We start from the raw sequence: 18871 nt of genomic DNA on the forward strand, positions 1-18871 counted from the left end.
TGTATTAGTAACAGTACCCCCTGTATGGTATAATGACCCACCTGTATTAGTAACAGTATCCCCTGTATGGTATAATGACCCACCTGTATTAGTAACAGTGCCCCCTGTATGGTATAATGACCCACCTGTAACAGTAACAGTACCCCCTGTATGGTATAATGACCCACCTGTATTAGTAACAGTACCCCCTGTATGGTATAATGACCCACCTGTATTAGTAACAGTGCCCCCTGTATGGTATAATGACCCACCTGTATTAGTAACAGTACCCCCTGTATGGTATAATGACCCACCTGTATTAGTAACAGTACCCCCTGTATGGTATAATGACCCACCTGTATTAGTAACAGTGCCCCCTGTATGGTATAATGACCCACCTGTATTAGTAACAGTACCCCCAGTATGGTATAATGACCCACCTGTATTAGTAACAGTACCCCCTGTATGGTATAATGACCCACCTGTATTAGTAACAGTACCCCCTGTATGGTATAATGACCCACCTGTATTAGTAACAGTACCCCCTGTATGGTATAATGACCCACCTGTATTAGTAACAGTACCCCCTGTATGGTATAATGACCCACCTGTATTAGTAACAGTACCCCCTGTATGGTACAATAACCCCACATGTAACAGTAACGGTGCCCCCTATTTTGGTACAATGACCCACCTGTATTAGTAACAGTACCCCCTGTATGGTATAATGACCCACCTGTATTAGTAACAGTGCCCCCTGTATGGTATAATGACCCACCTGTATTAGTAACAGTGCCCCCTGTATGGTATAATGACCCACCTGTAACAGTAACAGTACCCCCTGTATGGTATAATGACCCACCTGTATTAGTAACAGTACCCCCTGTATGGTATAATGACCCACCTGTATTAGTAACAGTGCCCCCTGTATGGTATAATGACCCACCTGTATTAGTAACAGTACCCCCTGTATGGTATAATGACCCACCTGTATTAGTAACAGTACCCCCTGTATGGTATAATGACCCACCTGTATTAGTAACAGTACCCCCTGTATGGTATAATGACCCACCTGTATTAGTAACAGTACCCCCTGTATGGTATAATGACCCACCTGTATTAGTAACAGTACCCCCCGTATGGTATAATGACCCACCTGTATTAGTAACAGTACCCCCCGTATGGTATAATGACCCACCTGTATTAGTAACAGTACCCCCTGTATGGTATAATGACCCACCTGTATTAGTAACAGTACCAGTACCCCCTGTATGGTATAATGACCCACCTGTATTAGTAACAGTACCAGTACCCCCTGTATGGTATAATGACCCACCTGTATTAGTAACAGTACCCCCTGTATGGTATAATGACCCACCTGTATTAGTAACAGTACCAGTACCCCCTGTATGGTATAATGACCCACCTGTATTAGTAACAGTACCCCCTGTATGGTATAATGACCCACCTGTATTAGTAACAGTACCCCCTGTATGGTATAATGACCCACCTGTATTAGTAACAGTACCCCCTGTATGGTATAATGACCCACCTGTATTAGTAACAGTACCAGTACCCCCTGTATGGTATAATGACCCACCTGTATTAGTAACAGTACCCCCTGTATGGTATAATGACCCACCTGTATTAGTAACAGTACCAGTACCCCCTGTATGGTACAATAACCCCACCTGTATTAGTAACAGTACTCCCTGTATGGTATAATGACCCACCTGTATTAGTAACAGTACCCCCCGTATGGTACAATAACCCCACCTGTAACAGTAACGGTGCCCCCTATTTTGGTACAATGACCCACCTGCTGCTGAAAGATCACTAGTAAGATCCTGGACACGTACCTGTCCGTGCCTGGTGACGATGTAAGGATGGAGCTGCACAGTGCTCATCTAAAGACACATACACAGTACATACATGTAACATACAGTATATATGTACTTCTATAAGAACATAAGCACTGTGTAACTCCATCCTTACAGCTGGTCCTGTCCTGTCATGTAATCTCCACAGCTCCAGTCAGTCTCTCATCACTTTCCCTTATAGCAGATGACCATACAGAGACACAGACGAGCAGAACATCGCAGATCCTCTTTGGCAGAGCTGCTGTTTGCCCTGTGCAATGATAAGTGGATGATTATTAGTTATCAGCCCTTGCAGGGTGAGAGGTCATTATCTTGACATATACTGATATATTGCAGAACATCCTATTGTTCCAGCAAATAAGAAGTTGTCCGTTCTCATTCCTAGTACATGCACCACTGGGGGTATAGTAACTAAAAGTCCATTTTGGTTCTAATTAAAATCGACCAGATTAGAAACAACATCCCCACAAAATCGACTACAGTGGTTCTATTCCAAATAGCTCATTTACTAAAAGCCGATATTTAAATCCTACAAAAAATTGCTGTGTGATGCGAGTTCTATTTTGAAGTTCTAAAAGTGTTTGATTCATCAACAATCGACCCAAAATCAATAACATCGATCATACATCGACCCAAAACAGACAAAAAAAAATTCTATTGGTCAGAACAGGTCACATGCACTGTATTTCCCACAAACACCTTCATTCCCGGGCTAATTGGCATATCCACGTCATTTTTAAAATCATTGCTGTGCCTTTCAGCATCGTCGTTTATGAAGCCAGAGTGTCCCACGTGCTTCTCTGCCATGTTTTATCCATCATATCGAGGTTTCAGACAATTCTACATGAAAAAAATAGAACTATTTCTGGTGGTTCTATTGAAAATGGTGATTTTGTGTCGATTTTCAAATCGACTATTAGTAAATATGGGTTAGGAATTTAACTCTACGTTAAAGTATAGAACAGTGGTCTCCAACTTTAATAGGGGTGTGAGCTTTCGGAAAATAAAACCTCTGTGAAATGCCTGTGAAAGTGGGTGTGACCTTAGAAAAGTGGGTGTGGTCTCACAAAAGTGGGTGTGGCCTTGCAATAGTAATGCCCCCTGCATAGTGCCAGATACACAAATAATGCCCTTCAGCAGTGCCAGATACACAAATAATGCCCCCCAGTAGTGCCAGATACACAAATAATGCCCCCCAGTAGTGCCAGATACACAAATAATGCCCCCCCAGCAGTGCCAGATACACAAATAATGCCCCCAGCAGTGCCAGATACACAAATAATGCCCTTCAGCAGTGCCAGATACAAATAATGCCCCCAGCAGTGCCAGATACACAAATAATGCCCCTCAGCAGTGCCAGATACACAAATAATGCCCCCCCCCCCAAGCAGTGCCAGATACACAAATAATGCCCCCCAGCAGTGCCAGATACACAAATAATGCCCCCAGCAGTGCCATATACACAAATAATGCCCCCCCCAAGCAGTGCCAGATACACAAATAATGCCCCCCAGCAGTGCAAGATACAAATAATGCCCCCCCCCCAGTAGTGCCAGATACACAAATAATGCCCCTCAACAGTGCCAGATACACAAATAATGCCCCCAGCAGTGCCAGATACACAAATAATGCCTAATGCCCCCCCAGCAGTGCCAGATACACAAATAATGCCCTCCAGCAGTGCAAGATACAAATAATGTCCCCCCGCAGTAGTGCCAGATACACAAATAATGCCCCCCAGCAGTGCCAGATACACAAATAATGCCTAATGCCCCCCCAGCAGTGCCAGATACACAAATAATGCCCCCCCCAGCAGTGCCAGATACACAAATAATGCCCCCCCAGCAGTGCAAGATACAAATAATGCCCCCCCCCCCCCAGCAGTGCCAGATACACAAATAGTGCCCTTCAGCAGTGCCAGATACAAATAATGCCCCCAGCAGTGCCAGATACACAAATAATGCCCCCAGCAGTGCCAGATACACAAATAATGCCCTTCAGCAGTGCCAGATACAAATAATGCCCCCAGCAGTGCTAGATACACAAATAATGCCCCTCAGCAGTGCCAGATACACAAATAATGCCCCTCAGCAGTGCCAGATACACAAATAATGCCCCTCAGCAGTGCCAGATACACAAATAATGCCCCCCCCCCCCAAGCAGTGCCAGATACACAAATAATGCCCCCCAGCAGTGCAAGATACAAATAATGCCCCCCAGCACTGCCAGATACACAAATAATGCCCCCAGCAGTGCCAGATACACAAATAATGCCCCCCAGCACTGCCAGATACACAAATAATGCCCCCCAGCACTGCCAGATACACAAATAATGCCCCCCAGCACTGCCAGATACACAAATAATGCCCCCAGCAGTGCCAGATACACAAATAATGCCTAATGCCCCCCCAGCAGTGCCAGATACACAAATAATGCCCCCCCCCAGCAGTGCCAGATACACAAATAATGCCCCCCCAGCAGTGCAAGATACAAATAATGCCCCCCCCCCCCCAGCAGTGCCAGATACACAAATAATGCCCCTCAGCAGTGCTAGATACACAAATAATGCCCCCCCCAGCAGTGCCAGATACACAAATAATGCCCCCCCCCCCCAAGCAGTGCCAGATACACAAATAATGCCCCCCCAGCAGTGCCAGATACACAAATAATGCCCCCCAGCAGTGCCAGATACACAAATAATGCCCCCAGCAGTGCCAGATACATAAATAATGCCCCCCCAGCAGTGCCAGATACACAAATAATGCCCCCAGCAGTGCCAGATACACAAATAATGCCCCCCCAGCAGTGCCAGATACACAAATAATGCCCCCCAGCAGTGCCAGATACACAAATAATGCCCCCAGCAGTGCCAGATACACAAATAATGCCCCCCAGCAGTGCAAGATACAAATAATGCCTCCCAGCAGTGCCAGATACACAAATAATGCCCCCCAGCAGGTGCCAGATACACAAATAATGCCCCCCAGCACTGCCAGATACACATATAATGCCCCCAGCAGTGCCAGATACACAAATAATGCCCCCCCAGCAGTGCCAGATACACAAATAATGCCCTCCAGCACTGCCAGATACACAAATAATGCGCCCCAGCAGTGCCAGATACACAAATAATGCCCCCCAGTAGTGCCAGATACACAAATAATGCCCCCCAGCAGTGCCAGATACACAAATAATGCCCCCCAGCAGTGCCAGATACACAAATAATGCCCCCAGCAGTGCAAGATACACAAATAATGCCCTCCAGCACTGCCAGATACACAAATAATGCCCCCCAGCACTGCCAGATACACAAATAATGCCCCCAGCAGTGCCAGATACACAAATAATGCCCCCCAGCAGTGCCAGATACACAAATAATGCCCCCAGCAGTGCCAGATACACAAATAATGCCCCCAGCAGTGCCAGATACACAAATAATGCCCCCCAGCACTGCCAGATACACAAATAATGCCCCCAGCAGTGCCAGATACACAAATAATGCCCCCCAGCACTGCCAGATACACAAATAATGCCCCCAGCAGTGCAAGATACAAATAATGCCCCCCAGCAGAGCCAAAAGAAACTGTACAGTCACACTATGCTCCAATATGCTCCATCAGTATACACCTGCATTGTGCTGATTGTTGCAGCCATTGCCACATATATTTAGACTGTAAATAGGTGAGGTGATGGCTGCAATAATCAGCACAATGCAGGTGTATACTGATGGACCATATTGGAGCATAATGAGGTTGTGGCACAGCCACATTATGCTTCATCAATAATATACACGTGCATTTCTGCTGATTATTGTGGCTGTCACCACATACACACCACACACACATAAGCAATGTATTATCACTATCACAGACTAACCCAGACTAAATGCTGCTAGCACTCCCCGTTTGGAAGGTCCGGATGGTGTGGGGTGCGGGATCCGTGCGGCTGCTCAGGGGCAAAGATGGAGGAGGTACTGTAATGGCGCTGCCATCTCTCCAGTGTACGGCCGCGCACAGCCACGCCTGGCCACGCACAGCCACGCCCGGACGTGCATAGCTGCGCATGCACACCACCCACTCCCCGAGTCCTCATTCATGTCTATATGCCGGGAGCTACGCTGATTACAGCGGCGAGCTACCCGTCGCTCGTGAGCAACGGGTTGGCAACCGCTGGTATAGAAGGTCACTCAAAATTGACTGAAAATCGACTGAAACACAAAATCGACTGTTAGGAAATATACCCGCTGGTCTCTCTGTATATAGGTTCTTTATTGTGGGCAGGCTACACTGTACGGCAACAGTTGTGTAAATCAGGGTAACTTAATTTTACATTAAACACAGATTAGGCATATTCTGACTGTGTAATCGGTACTACCTAAGGTGCAGGAATTGGTGGTACAGGCAGGTGAGTGAGTGACCCTCGGTACCAGAAGGTGCAGGAATTGGTGGCACAGGCAGGTGAGTGAATGACCCTCAGTACCAGAAGGTGCAGGAACTGGTGGCACAGGCAGATGAGTGAATGACCCTCAGTACCAGTAGGTGCAGGAATTGGTGGCACAGGCAGGTGAGTGAATGACCCTCGGTACCAGAAGGTGCAGGAACTGGTGGCACAGGCAGGTGAGTGAATGACCCTCAGTACCAGTAGGTGCAGGAATTGGTGGCACAGGCAGGTGAGTGAATGACCCTCAGTACCAGTAAGTGCATGAATTGTTGGCACAGACAGGTGAGTGAATGACCCTCAGTACCAGTAGGTGCAGGAATTGGTGGCACAGGCAGGTGAGTGAGTGACCCTCAGTACCAGTAGGTGCAGGAATTGGTGGCACAGGCAGGTGAGTGAATGACCCTCGGTACCAGAAGGTGCAGGAATTGGTGGCACAGGCAGGTGAGTGAATGACCCTCAGTAGCAGTAGGTGCAGGAATTGGTGGCACAGGCAGGTGAGTGAATGACCCTCAGTACCAGAAGATGCAGGAATTGGTGGCACAGGCAGATGAGTGAGTGACCCTCAGTACCAGTAGGTGCAGGAATTGGTGGCACAGGCAGATGAGTGAATGACCCTCAGTACCAGAAGGTGCAGGAATTGGTGGCACAGACAGGTGAGTGAGTGAATGACCCTCAGTACCAGTAGGTGCAGGAATTGGTGGCACAGGCAGGTGAGTGAGTGACCCTCAGTATCAGAAGGTGCAGGAATTGGTGGCACAGGCAGGTGAGTGAGTGACCCTCAGTACCAGAATGTGCAGGAATTGGTGGCACAGGCAGGTGAGTGAATGACCCTCAGTACCAGTAGGTGCAGGAATTGGTGGCACAGGCAGGTGAGTGAATGACCCTCAGTACCAGTAGGTGCAGGAATTGGTGGCACAGGCAGGTGAGTGAATGACCCTCAGTACCAGTAGGTGCAGGAATTGGTGGCACAGGCAGGTGAGTGAATGACCCTCAGTACCAGTAGGTGCAGGAATTGGTGGCACAGGCAGGTGAGTGAATGACCCTCAGTACCAGTAGGTGCAGGAATTGGTGGCACAGGCAGGTGAGTGAGTGACCCTCAGTACTAGTAGGTGCAGGAATTCTTGGCACAGGCAGGTGAGTGAATGACTCTCAGTATGAGAAGGTGCAGGATTTGGTGGCACAGGTAGGTGAGTGAATGACCCTCAGTACCAGTAGGTGCAGGAATTGGTGGCACAGGCAGGTGAGTGAATGACCCTCAGTACCAGTAGGTGCAGGAATTGGTGGCACAGGCAGGTGAGTGAATGACCCTCGGTACCAGAAGGTGCAGGAATTGGTACCACAGGCAGGTGAGTGAATGACCCTCAGTACCAGTAGGTGCAGGAATTGGTGGCACAGGCAGGTGAGTGAATGACCCTCAGTACCAGTAGTAGCAGGAATTGGTGGCACAGGCAGCTGAGTGAATGACCCGCAGTACCAGAAGGTGCAGGAATTGTTGGCACAGGCAGGTGAGTGAATGACTCTCAGTATCAGAAGGTGCAGGAATTGGTGGCACAGGCAGGTGAGTGAATGACACTCAGTACCAGAAGTTGCAGGATTTGGAGGCAAAGGCAGATGAGTGAGTGACCCTCAGTACCAGTAGGTGCAGGAATTGGTGGCACAGGCAGGTGAGTGAATGACCCTCAGTACCAGAAGGTGCAGGAATTGGTGGCACAGGCAGATGAGTGAGTGAATGACCCTCAGTACCAGTAGGTGCAGGAATTGGTGGCACAGGCAGATGAGTGAGTGAATGACCCTCAGTACCAGTAGGTGCAGGAATTGGTGGCACAGGCAGATGAGTGACTGAATGACCCTCAGTACCAGTAAGTGCAGGAATTGGTGGCACAGGCAGGTGAATGAATGACCCTCAGTATCAGAAGGTGCAGGAATTGGTGGCACATGCAGGTGAGTGAATGACCCTCAGTATCAGAAGGTGCAGGAATTGGTGGCACAGGCAGGTGAGTGAATGACCCTCAGTACTAGAAGGTGCAGGATTTGGTGGCAAAGGCAGATGAGTGAGTGACCCTCAGTACCAGTAGGTGCAGTAATTGGTGGCACATGCAGGTGAGTGAATGACCCTCAGTATCAGAAGGTGCAGGAATTGGTGACACAGGCAGTTGAGTGAATGACCCGCAGTACCAGAAGGTGCAGGAATTGTTGGCACAGGCAGGTGAGTGAATGACTCTCAGTATCAGAAGGTGCAGGAATTGGTGGTACAGACAGGTGAGTGAATGACCCTCAGTATCAGAAGGTGCAGGAATTGGTGGTACAAACAGGTGAGTGAATGACTCTCAGTACCAGTAGGTGTAGGAATTGGTGGCACAGGCAGGTGAGTGAATGACTCTCAGTACCAGAAGGTGCAGGATTTGGTGGCAAAGGCAGATGAGTGAGTGACCCTCAGTACCAGTAGGTGCAGGAATTGGTGGCACAGGCAGGTGAGTGAATGACCCTCAGTATCAGAAGGTACAGGAATTGGTGGCACAGACATCTGAGTGAATGACCCTCAGTACCAGAAGGTGCAGGAATTGGTGGTACAGGCAGGTGAGTGAATGACCCTCAGTACCAGAAGGTACAGGAATTGGTGGCACAGGCAGATGAGTGAGTGACCCTCAGTACCAGTAGGTGCAGGAATTGGTGGCACAGGCAGATGAGTGAGTGACCCTCAGTACCAGTAGGTGCAGGAATTGGTGGCACAGGCATCTGAGTGAATGACCCTCAGTACCAGAAGGTGCAGGAATTGGTGGCACAGGCAGGTGAGTGAATGACCCTCAGTATCAGAAGGTGCAGGAATTGGTGGCACAGGCAGGTGAGTGAATGACCCTCAGTACCAGTAGGTGCAGGAACTGGTGGCACAGGCAGGTGAGTGAGTCACCCTCAGTACCAGAAGGTGCAGGAACTGGTGGCACAGGCAAGTGAGTGAGTGACCCTCAGTATCAGAAGGTGCAGGAATTGGTGGCACAGGCAGGTAAGTGAATGACCCTCAGTGCCAGAAGGTGCAGGAATTGGTGGCAAAGGCAGATGAGTGAGTGACCCTCAGTACCAGTAGGTGCAGGAATTGGTGGCACAGGCAGGTGAGTGAATGACCCTCAGTACCAGAAGGTGCAGGAATTAGTGGCACAGGCAGGTGAGTGAATGACCCTCAGTACCAGAAGGTACAGGAATTCGTGGCACAGGCAGCTGAGTGAATGACCCTCAGTACCAGAAGGTGCAGGAATTGGTGGCACAGGCAGATGAGTGAATGACCCTCAGTACCAGAAGGTGCAGGAATTAGTGGCACAGGCAGGTGAGTGAATGACCCTCAGTACCAGAAGGTGCAGGAATTGGTGGCACAGGCAGGTGAGTGAATGACCCTCAGTACCAGAAGGTGCAGGAATTGGTGGCACAGGCAGGTGAGTGAATGACTCTCAGTACCAGTAGGTGCAGGAATTAGTGGCACAGGCAGGTGAGTGAATGACTCTCAGTACCAGTAGGTGTAGGAATTGGTGGCACAGGCAGGTGAGTGAATGACCCTCAGTACCAGAAGGTGCAGGAATTGGTGGCACAGGCAGGTGAGTGAATGACCCTCAGTACCAGTAGGTGCAGGAATTGGTGGCACAGGCAGGTGAGTGAATGACCCTCAGTACCAGAAGGTGCAGGAATTGGTACCACAGGCAGGTGAGTGAATGACCCTCAGTACCAGTAGGTGCAGGAATTGGTGGCACAGGCAGGTGAGTGAATGACCCTCAGTACCAGTAGGTGCAGGAATTGGTGGCACAGGCAGGTGAGTGAATGACCCTCAGTACCAGAAGGTACAGGAATTGGTGACACAGGCAGGTGAGTGAATGACTCTCAGTACCAGAAGGTGCAGGAATTGGTGGCACGGGCATGTGAGTGAATGACCCTCAGTACCAGTAGGTGTAGGAATTGGTGGCACAGGCAGGTGAGTGAATGACTCCCAGTACTAGTAGGTGCAGGAATTGCTGGCACAGGCAGGTGAGTGAATGACTCCCAGTACCAGAAGGTGCAGGAATTGGTGGCACAGGCAGGTGAGTGAATGACCCTCAGTACCAGTAGGTGCAGGAATTGGTGGCACAGGCAGGTGAGTGAATGACCCTCAGTACCAGAAGGTACAGGAATTGGTGGCACAGGCAGGTGAGTGAATGACTCTCAGTACCAGAAGGTGCAGGAATTGGTGGCACAGACAGGTGAGTGAATGACTCTCAGTACCAGAAGGTGCAGGAATTGGTAGTAGGTACAGATCCTAACACAATTCAAATGACCACAACGAGATTGGAGTTAAACGAATAAGTGGTTAATAAATGTAGATATATGTGTACATTTTGTATATCCTTATGAATGACTCCAATGATATATGATATAATCTAGACAAAGAGAGCAGTGAGGTATTTCTGTAGACCTATGCACTCTCTGTTTTCACATGGATATAAAAGCGTTGTGCTGGAGGTATAGAACTATTTATAGACTCGCATAGGAAGACAAATTTATCGAACAATCTCTGCAACCCTTACGCGGCATTTAGCAGTGCAACTGAAAGTGACATTCCCTCTTGTCCTGCACAACAAATGGCACCCCTTATCTGTACCATTCATCCACCAAGAAAGGGGCAAAATAATAATGTGACCTAATCACGTATGATCATTTATTTTTTTGCCACCATCAATGTCCCATCACAGTTTTGCAATATGAATATAAAGATAGGTTGCTATTTACGGTTCGCTGATTCCTTACTCTCCTGGGAATCAGTGTGTACTGCCAGAAATCTGTCTGGGCATCCTGGGAGAGAAGAAAGTCTGCTAAAAATAGAACGCTTTACATCATAGGTTCCCACCCTAACGGTCCAGGTTTTAAGGATATCCATGGCTGAGCACAGATTTAAGTCACCTGTGCCCAAGCTTGGTTATCCTTAAAACCTGGACTGTTAGGGTTCCTCGGGATCCGGACTGAAAGTCGACAGTAACTAGGTCGACAATGTCTAGGTCGACCACTATTGGTCGACATTAACTAGGTCGACAGGGTGTCTAGGTCGACGGGGTCTTTAGGTCGACATGTTCTAGGTCGACAGGTCAAAAGGTCGACATGAGTTTTTCACAATTTTTTTCTTTTTTTGAACCTTTTCATACTTAACGATCCACGTGGACTACGATTGGAACGGTAATCTGTGCCGAGCGAAGCGGTAGCGGAGCGAAGGCACCATGCCCGAAGCATGGCGAGCGAAGCGAGCCATGCGAGGGGACGCGGTGCACTAATTGGGGTTCCCGGTCACTCTACGAAGAAAACGACACCAAAATAACATTAAAAACTTATGTCGACCTTTTGCCCTGTCGACCTAGAACATGTCGACCTAAAGACCATGTCGACCTAGACACCCTGTCGATCTAGATACTGTCGACCAATAGTGGTCGACCTAGTTACTGTCGACTTTCAATACCACACCCGGGTTCCTCGAGGACCCCATATGTGAACTGCTGCTTTACATCATCACCCACCGCACCTATTAAGGCACGGTGCTGGAGGTACCCCAACAGTTCAGGTTTTAAGGATATCCATGCTTAGGCACAGGTGACTTAATTAGTACTTCAGTAAGTTTGATTGTACCGTCTGTGCACAAGCAGGTATATCCCTAAAACCAGGACTGTTGGGGTTCCTTCAGGACCACGATTGGGAACCGTGGCATTTATTTAGGTATTGTCTTGCTTCCAATCTTCCTAACGGTAACAAAGCTCTATTGTTTCAACGAAATATCAAAAGATTGCGATGTCCCAAAAACAGTAAAAACTGTTATTTTTTTGTTTTCTTTTTTTTGTTGTTTTTTGTGTATTTAGTTTTTGTTTGTGTTTTTGATAAGTGTTTTTTTTTTTGTTCAGTAAGAGACTGTCCTCGGCCGCCCTGGGGTCTTCTGCTCATTTAAATATTGGGCTTAAAAACAAAGTAATAAAAAAAAAAATGCTGTAAAAAAAAAATGGTAAGAGCAAAAACAACGACAAAACATTCCTGTGCCCTTGACATCAATAAAACAAGTCTCTGTTACTGGAATTGTAAATGAAGCAGTAAAAAGCAGGAGTCTCGGAGTGTGTGCGAGAGGTGAGGTGGGTCACGTTGGGAGATGTGTAACCAGAGAACAGAATAACGTTACAACGCCACTTGCAGAATGTTTCCGTGTTGTGGGAAGTATTCACTGTAATGCAGAGTTTCAGAAACACTGCCATTGCAGTCCATGTTTTAGGGATATCCATGTTTGAGCAGAGGTGACTTAATTAGTACTTCAGTCAATTTGATGTAATTATCTGGACTCAAGCATGGCTATCCTTAAAACCTGGACTGGACTGTTGTAGTATGGGAAATTCTGCTGTGATGCATGTACTATTATATCTGACCTATAGAAAAATCAGTATCCAGATTATAGATAGATATAGGTCGACAGTCAGTAGGTCGATACCATATGGTCGACAGGTACGAAGGTTGACAGGTAAATGGTTGGCAGTGCTTGATATCAACAGGTTTAAAGGGTCAAATAACAATGGTTGACACACAAATGGTCGACATATGGGTTTTTTTAACATGTTTTCCCAACATTTGATTGGTTTTCTATCCACTTGGACTACGATTGGGAATAGTAGCCTTGTATATTGACCATATGGTGTTTGTCTATTGCCTGTCACCCAAGACACTACAGAGCTTCTATACTACATCCGAAAAAACATTATATTCATAGATACCAAGCCAGCTGTAAAACCTGTGTAAATATGAAATATACATATTGGTAAATGCGAGAAGGAAGAGTAAGAGGATATTGTGAAAACCTGCCGGGCACTTGTGTAAACATGGTGCAACAAGACGAAATAGATGCCATCCTGTCCAACAACTGACTTCTACAATTTCCTTCTACGTGGAATTTATTTTGCACGCAATTACATGTAAACAACGCTCAGGTTGGAACTTATCCAGCAGCGATTTGGTCAACGGGATTCGGCGTGTATTTGGGTGAGTTACAAATCGCCGTATATATCAGAGGCAATGGCTCCCGAACATCCCGCAGCACTCCGTGAAGACCATGTGACGTAAATCAAATACTCTGATTTTTTTTTTTTCATGTTAAATAACTTACGGTAATAACTACAGAATTTAATGACCGGAGCAATTTTTTAATCTGTCCAAGTTTTGTTTTTTTCATATTATGTTTCTGTTATATTGTGATCCAACCAGAATTTTTGAGAAAAAGATGCGGGCGCATACGTAGCGCCCGTCCTGCGCACGAACCCGCATTTTCTGCGGAAGCAGCAGAGAATGCAATCGCCTCTGGCTGTCAATCGGGCAGAGGCAGTCGTGAGGGGGAAGGGTGGGGCTAGATTCCGTTTCCATTGAGGAGACGAAGCGTTGCGGGGGCGGAGCTGGATGAAGGGGTACGGTGCCGCGTGATTGGAGGCGTGAACGGGAAGATGGCGGTGGGTCTCCTGCAGGCACAGCTAAACTGCGCCGGCAGTAGGCTTCCTCTAGTTCTGCTAACAAGCAGAAGTTGCGATGCGATCGCAGTTTCTGCTTGTTGAATGGGGGGAAGGTGCCAGAATTTGCTATCCTTACTGAATCAGTCCCATAGTCCACACTATCCCTGCATCTCTGCAACGAAATGGAAACCCTCTCTTCTGCACTAACACATCCCCGCCTGATTCTAGCGCTAGTGGGGGAGAGCGCCAGCTTTCAGCGCCGTTTATAAATAGCAGTTCAAGCAGCGTAGAAGCCTGGCTTCTACGCTAGGCGGTCAAAAAGTAGTCAAGGGAAATTTGCTGATCACATGTGAATGTTCCAGCAGTGCTGTTCCGTAGTATTGCGCCTTATTATCAAAAGGTATTGGAGCAGATCAGCTTCTCTGCAGCGCTAAATTGTAACCATTGCACAGAAACGTTGCAAAAAAAGTAATCAGAAAAATGCTTGTTGCAACCTGCTGCCAAATAAATGGGAAAGGGAAGACACACAAGAGCTATACTCTCCAGCTCACAAGAGGGTTGGTTAGAATGTACTATTATGTGTCCACCAGAAGGCTGCAGAAAAGTTATAATAATAAGCTAGAAAAGTACTGCGTTCACAGGGCCGGATTCTGAGTAGGACGCAGTCGTCCTTGCGTCTTTGCCACAGTCGCATCTGCGGCTTTGTGCTAATGCAGCTACAAAGCCCCTCCCTGGTCCATGCACGTGGCGACACTCCAATAAGACGCGACAGCTCCCAGCGTGTTCTTAGCCAACCCCCGTTACCTCCAGAAACGTCCCTCACATTTCTGCTACCGTGTGCCCAAATCTGCACCGCGACTCTGTACGAACAACATCAGGACGCATTCCCGGTGCAAATCGGATGCATGCACAAAAAACATTGCTCCACTGCATCCGGCTTCGCTGTTGCTTCCGACCCAGACTGAGGCCCATAGTCTTCAAATTGCTTATGCGCATATATTGATGTGAACAGCGAACGCTACTGCCACACAGGAGCTATTCTGCAACCAATCAGCTTTTAGCTATTATTTTATAGAATGCATATACAGTAGCTAGAATCTTATTGGTGTTATGGGCAACGTCTACAGTTGTCCTCCTTAGAGGTCTTGATACATCTCCCCCTAAATCCAGGAGCAATTCTGCTATAATTAAACATTCCCTGCAAACCAGGGTGTAGAGGCAGCATTACCCTCTGAATGATCTAGGACAGTGGTTCTCAAACTCGGTCCTCAGGACCCCACACAGGTCATGTTTTCCAGGTCACCCAGCAGGTGCTCTGTGTATGACCAACTGTCACTTTTTAAAATTGCACTTGTGAGTTGGAAAACATGAACTGTGCGGGATTCTGAGGACTGAGTTTGAGAATCTGTGATCTAGGATATACTGGGCTAGATGCATCATTGCTTGGAGAGAGATAAAGTACCAGCCAATCAGCTCTTAACTGCCATGTTACAGACTGTGTTTGAAAAATGACAATTAGGAGCTGATTGTCTGATACTTTTTGGGATATTCAATTCGGCCCGAAGAGACATCGGAAGTCAAAACCCACGATGTTCCTTCGGGTGCTGCGGCCGGGCTATTTAATTAGCTTGGCCGGTAACAAGTCCTTTTACACCCGTAAACACACAGGTTCAGTGAAACCTGTGTGTTTTCGGGTGAAATAGCCCCATTTTCGGATGAAAACGGGGCTGTTATCGGGCATTTTGCTTCGCCTGCTGGAGGCAGGTGAAGCAAAACCCCCGATAAGTCGCAGCACGCGCCGGCTTATCGGGGCCAATTAAATAGCCCCTGGCGGCGAGACTTATCACCCACCAGCTTCAGGCCAAATTGAATATCCATGTTTATCTCTCTCTATTTTATCACTCTCCAAGCGATGATGCATCTCGACCACTATATGTAAACAAAACGTATTCTAACATTGTCGCCTACTGTCCCCAGTAACCGTCACTACACACGTGTGAGAGATTGTGTGATCAACAAGTCAGCTGCCTGCAGTGTGCGAGCGGAGTGTTCTGCGTCCAATCAGGTAACACCTCTCAGCCTGTCATCGTCCTCTCTCTATGATCCATGGATACCGACCAACCGCTCTTCTTTTACATCTCAGCTCTTTGTCCCTCTTTTCTTTCAAACTGTCCCTATTTTTGTAGAAAGGCATGCATAGGCGGCTTTTCTCTCTCTCTCTGCTTGTTACCGAACTACAAGAACCAGCATAACGTGTCAGCCTGCTGGGTTTTGGCTTGCATGCCCTGTGCCTGGCAGGTTATCCTGGGATTTGTAGTTCAAAAGCAGATGGATAACCATAGGCCACCTACTTCAGGCCAACCTAGATAAAATCGATGTACCAAACCTTGGAGAGTGCTAAGGTGTAGAGAGATAAACGATCAACCAATCAGCTCCTGTCATTTTTCAAACACAGCCTGTAAAAGCGGAGAGAGATAAACGATCAACCAATCAGCTCCTGCCATTTTTCAAACACCGTCTGTAACATGACAGGAGCTGATTGGCTGGAACTTTATCTCACTTACTTTATCACTCTCCAGGGATTAGTACTTTCTCTTTATTCGTGCCTGTCTCTGCAAGCTTAGCTGCTACCCATGACAGCCTGCGCTATACATCTAGAGACAATAGAGTGATGGGGAAACAATGGTTTCCAGTAGGAAAGGAAGAGAGACAGAGTGTGGGGGAAGCCGATTTTTCGTTTAATGGGAGATAAATTCTATATCGCTGAGTTTCTAGCCTGCTGACTGCCCAGTCCTGACAATAGGGGAATAGCTAATCAGTGACAACACACCATTACAGGAAGAATATGAGTAACAGTTTCGGGAAAACCCCCTTTTTAAATAGTCTGAGGCTTATTTTGGAACAAATAACGCACAACGACCAATCGCATTAAAGTTCGGGCCTGATTTTTTTGCATACAGCCCCCTTTTCCTCCCGAATCAAATCTGTAACTCACAAGATTTTCCCATAATTAAAAGCTTGGATGCTAGTAAATATACAGGGACTAGGGACAAGTTCCGAGAACTGTGTTACCTTATTTGGGACCTAAAAGGAAGGACGGGGTGGACGGTATGGCCTGGGCTTACGCCAAGCCACGTGCGAGCCCTGGTTCGTCATTTCAGATTACGGCTACCGCAACAGGTTAGTGAATAAGCCCCCCTAGTATCGCCTGTATTGTGTCATATGGTGTTATCACTTTGCCACAGAACCACCTTAATGAAGTAATAGCATTTCCTGAGCCTGGTACCTTCCTGTTTGCTTCAGAATGACCTATTTAACTTCTCCAATTCTCTATAATATCCTCATTGTAGCTACTATAAACAAAGGTAACCCCCCCTCCACCCTCTCCACACACCACAACCGCATTTGACGACATCCGTAAATGTACAAATTGTAGCCCGTCAGGAAATTTGTATAGAACTGTCAGTAATTAATATTTTCACATCTAGGCAACACTGCCACCCAACAAACTGTGCCTACACCGCCTACCCACAGCACAACAAATACAGCCTGGCGCACATAGCTGGTGATGACAGGAAGGTATATACACTATATTGCTAGAATTCCGCACAAATATAAAACGTTAACCCTTAAACAACCGAAAAACACAGCAAATAAAAGCCACACACATCACGCCTGCAGATTCGGCTGACAGAACAATTGCTGATGCCTCGGCCCTGTCCATTTTGAGCACCGAGGAGCTGATTGGGTGCACAATTCACAAAATGCCAGGGGTAAGCCATATTTCCAATGCCCATCAAGGCGATTCAATAGGAACCAGCAAACAATAGGCTCTTACAGATCGCACACATATCAATATTATACAGCACAAAGCGTCAAAGAATGAATAAGAAACATTTGTAGATCTCAGCTTATTGGCAATTTGCACCAGTATCTGCCATCTGCTCATCTTGCAGAAGCAGAATGCAATGTGGCACACACCTCCTGTATGGGGTGGCATACCTGCCCGGGCACCATTGGCAGCAGGGCACAGTGCAGAACCCCCTGCTCAGTGGGCACTGAACCCCTAGAGGCTGTCTGCAGGCTTGTCAGGATTTTAGGAGACCAGATCCTACAAAGGTTATCTGAAAGGCAGATTAGATGCAGACTGTCCCCCTCCTCCACCAACCCCCCCAGGGTGCCCCCTATTTACATTTGCAAGCCATGGCAGTCACCTCCGCTTGGCACAGGATGCTTGGCAGATGCTGGGTGGGCACAACAGAGAATGCACCAGGAGCCCATGCATCCAGGAATAATCCGCCTGAAATTGGGAAGTTTCCAGGGAAAACGTTTCCTCTGTGTAGCTGGGCAGGGAAGATGCCTGCTTGGACTGTGCCCAGGGATATTAGCAGGGCTGATTGCTCCCAGGGAGGGCAGGGTGGGTGGTCAGATGCTCCTCTAGCATTAGGCAGCAGAATGATCTGGGCTGATGGATGGAGGGTCCTGGATCCCAAGCAAGGCAACAATGAAGACCTCATCCCTGATGCAACACAGGAGCAATGAGGAGTCAGTGCCCCCCCACACACCTCCCCTTCCCATCACCAACCTGCAGAGCCCCCACACACACCCCACAGCCCCAGCCTGCAGAGCCCTCACCCTGCACTCCCAGCAGATGAAGCATAAAGCATACCAGCTGCAGCACTTCCTCCTCCTTGCAGAGCAATGAGCTTTCTTCCCCCCGGTCCTCCCTCTGCCTGGCTGTCTGCAGTGGGCTCTGCAGTGGTAAGGGCTGGCTGCTCCTGTTTCTCTCAATCAGCTAGCACAAGCCCAGTGGGCTGCAGCAGCTGAGAGCCCGCCCCCTACAGGGCGAGCTGTCAGTGTACAGCCCCCTCCCCTCTCACACCCCCTTCCATTCATCCCCTACCTATATGTCAGCCCAGTACACCCCCCATCCTGCCTCCAGCTGCTGGGTGATGACTGGGGGGCAGACACTGCATATTATATCCCCCCATTACCTTACACCCCCTTCCATTCATCCCCTGCTTATATATGTCAGAGGAAGGGGGGGAGGGGGTGCAGACAATACACCCTAATACATCCCCCACTCTACTGCTG

The 18871-nt window shown here is 47.9% G+C and overlaps 1 protein-coding gene across 3 annotated transcripts in view; it reads right to left on the reverse strand.

The window, feature by feature from the left end:
* RNF208 (ring finger protein 208) overlaps nt 1-18577 on the reverse strand; it is a 29426-nt gene extending 10849 nt beyond the window's left edge. The window contains exon 1 of one of the 3 annotated variants that reach the window (XM_063936161.1): nt 18447-18577. The gene's annotated coding sequence lies outside the window, so the exon portion shown is untranslated. Of the gene's footprint in view, nt 1-17969; nt 18310-18412 lie in introns of those variants that run through there. The other 2 variants (XM_063936163.1, XM_063936162.1) reach the window with 2 other exon arrangements.
* Nucleotides 18578-18871: the final 294 nt, after the last annotated feature.

The sequence above is a fragment of the Pseudophryne corroboree genome, chromosome 8, assembly GCF_028390025.1.
Source record: "Pseudophryne corroboree isolate aPseCor3 chromosome 8, aPseCor3.hap2, whole genome shotgun sequence".
NCBI classification, from domain to species: domain Eukaryota; kingdom Metazoa; phylum Chordata; class Amphibia; order Anura; family Myobatrachidae; genus Pseudophryne; species Pseudophryne corroboree.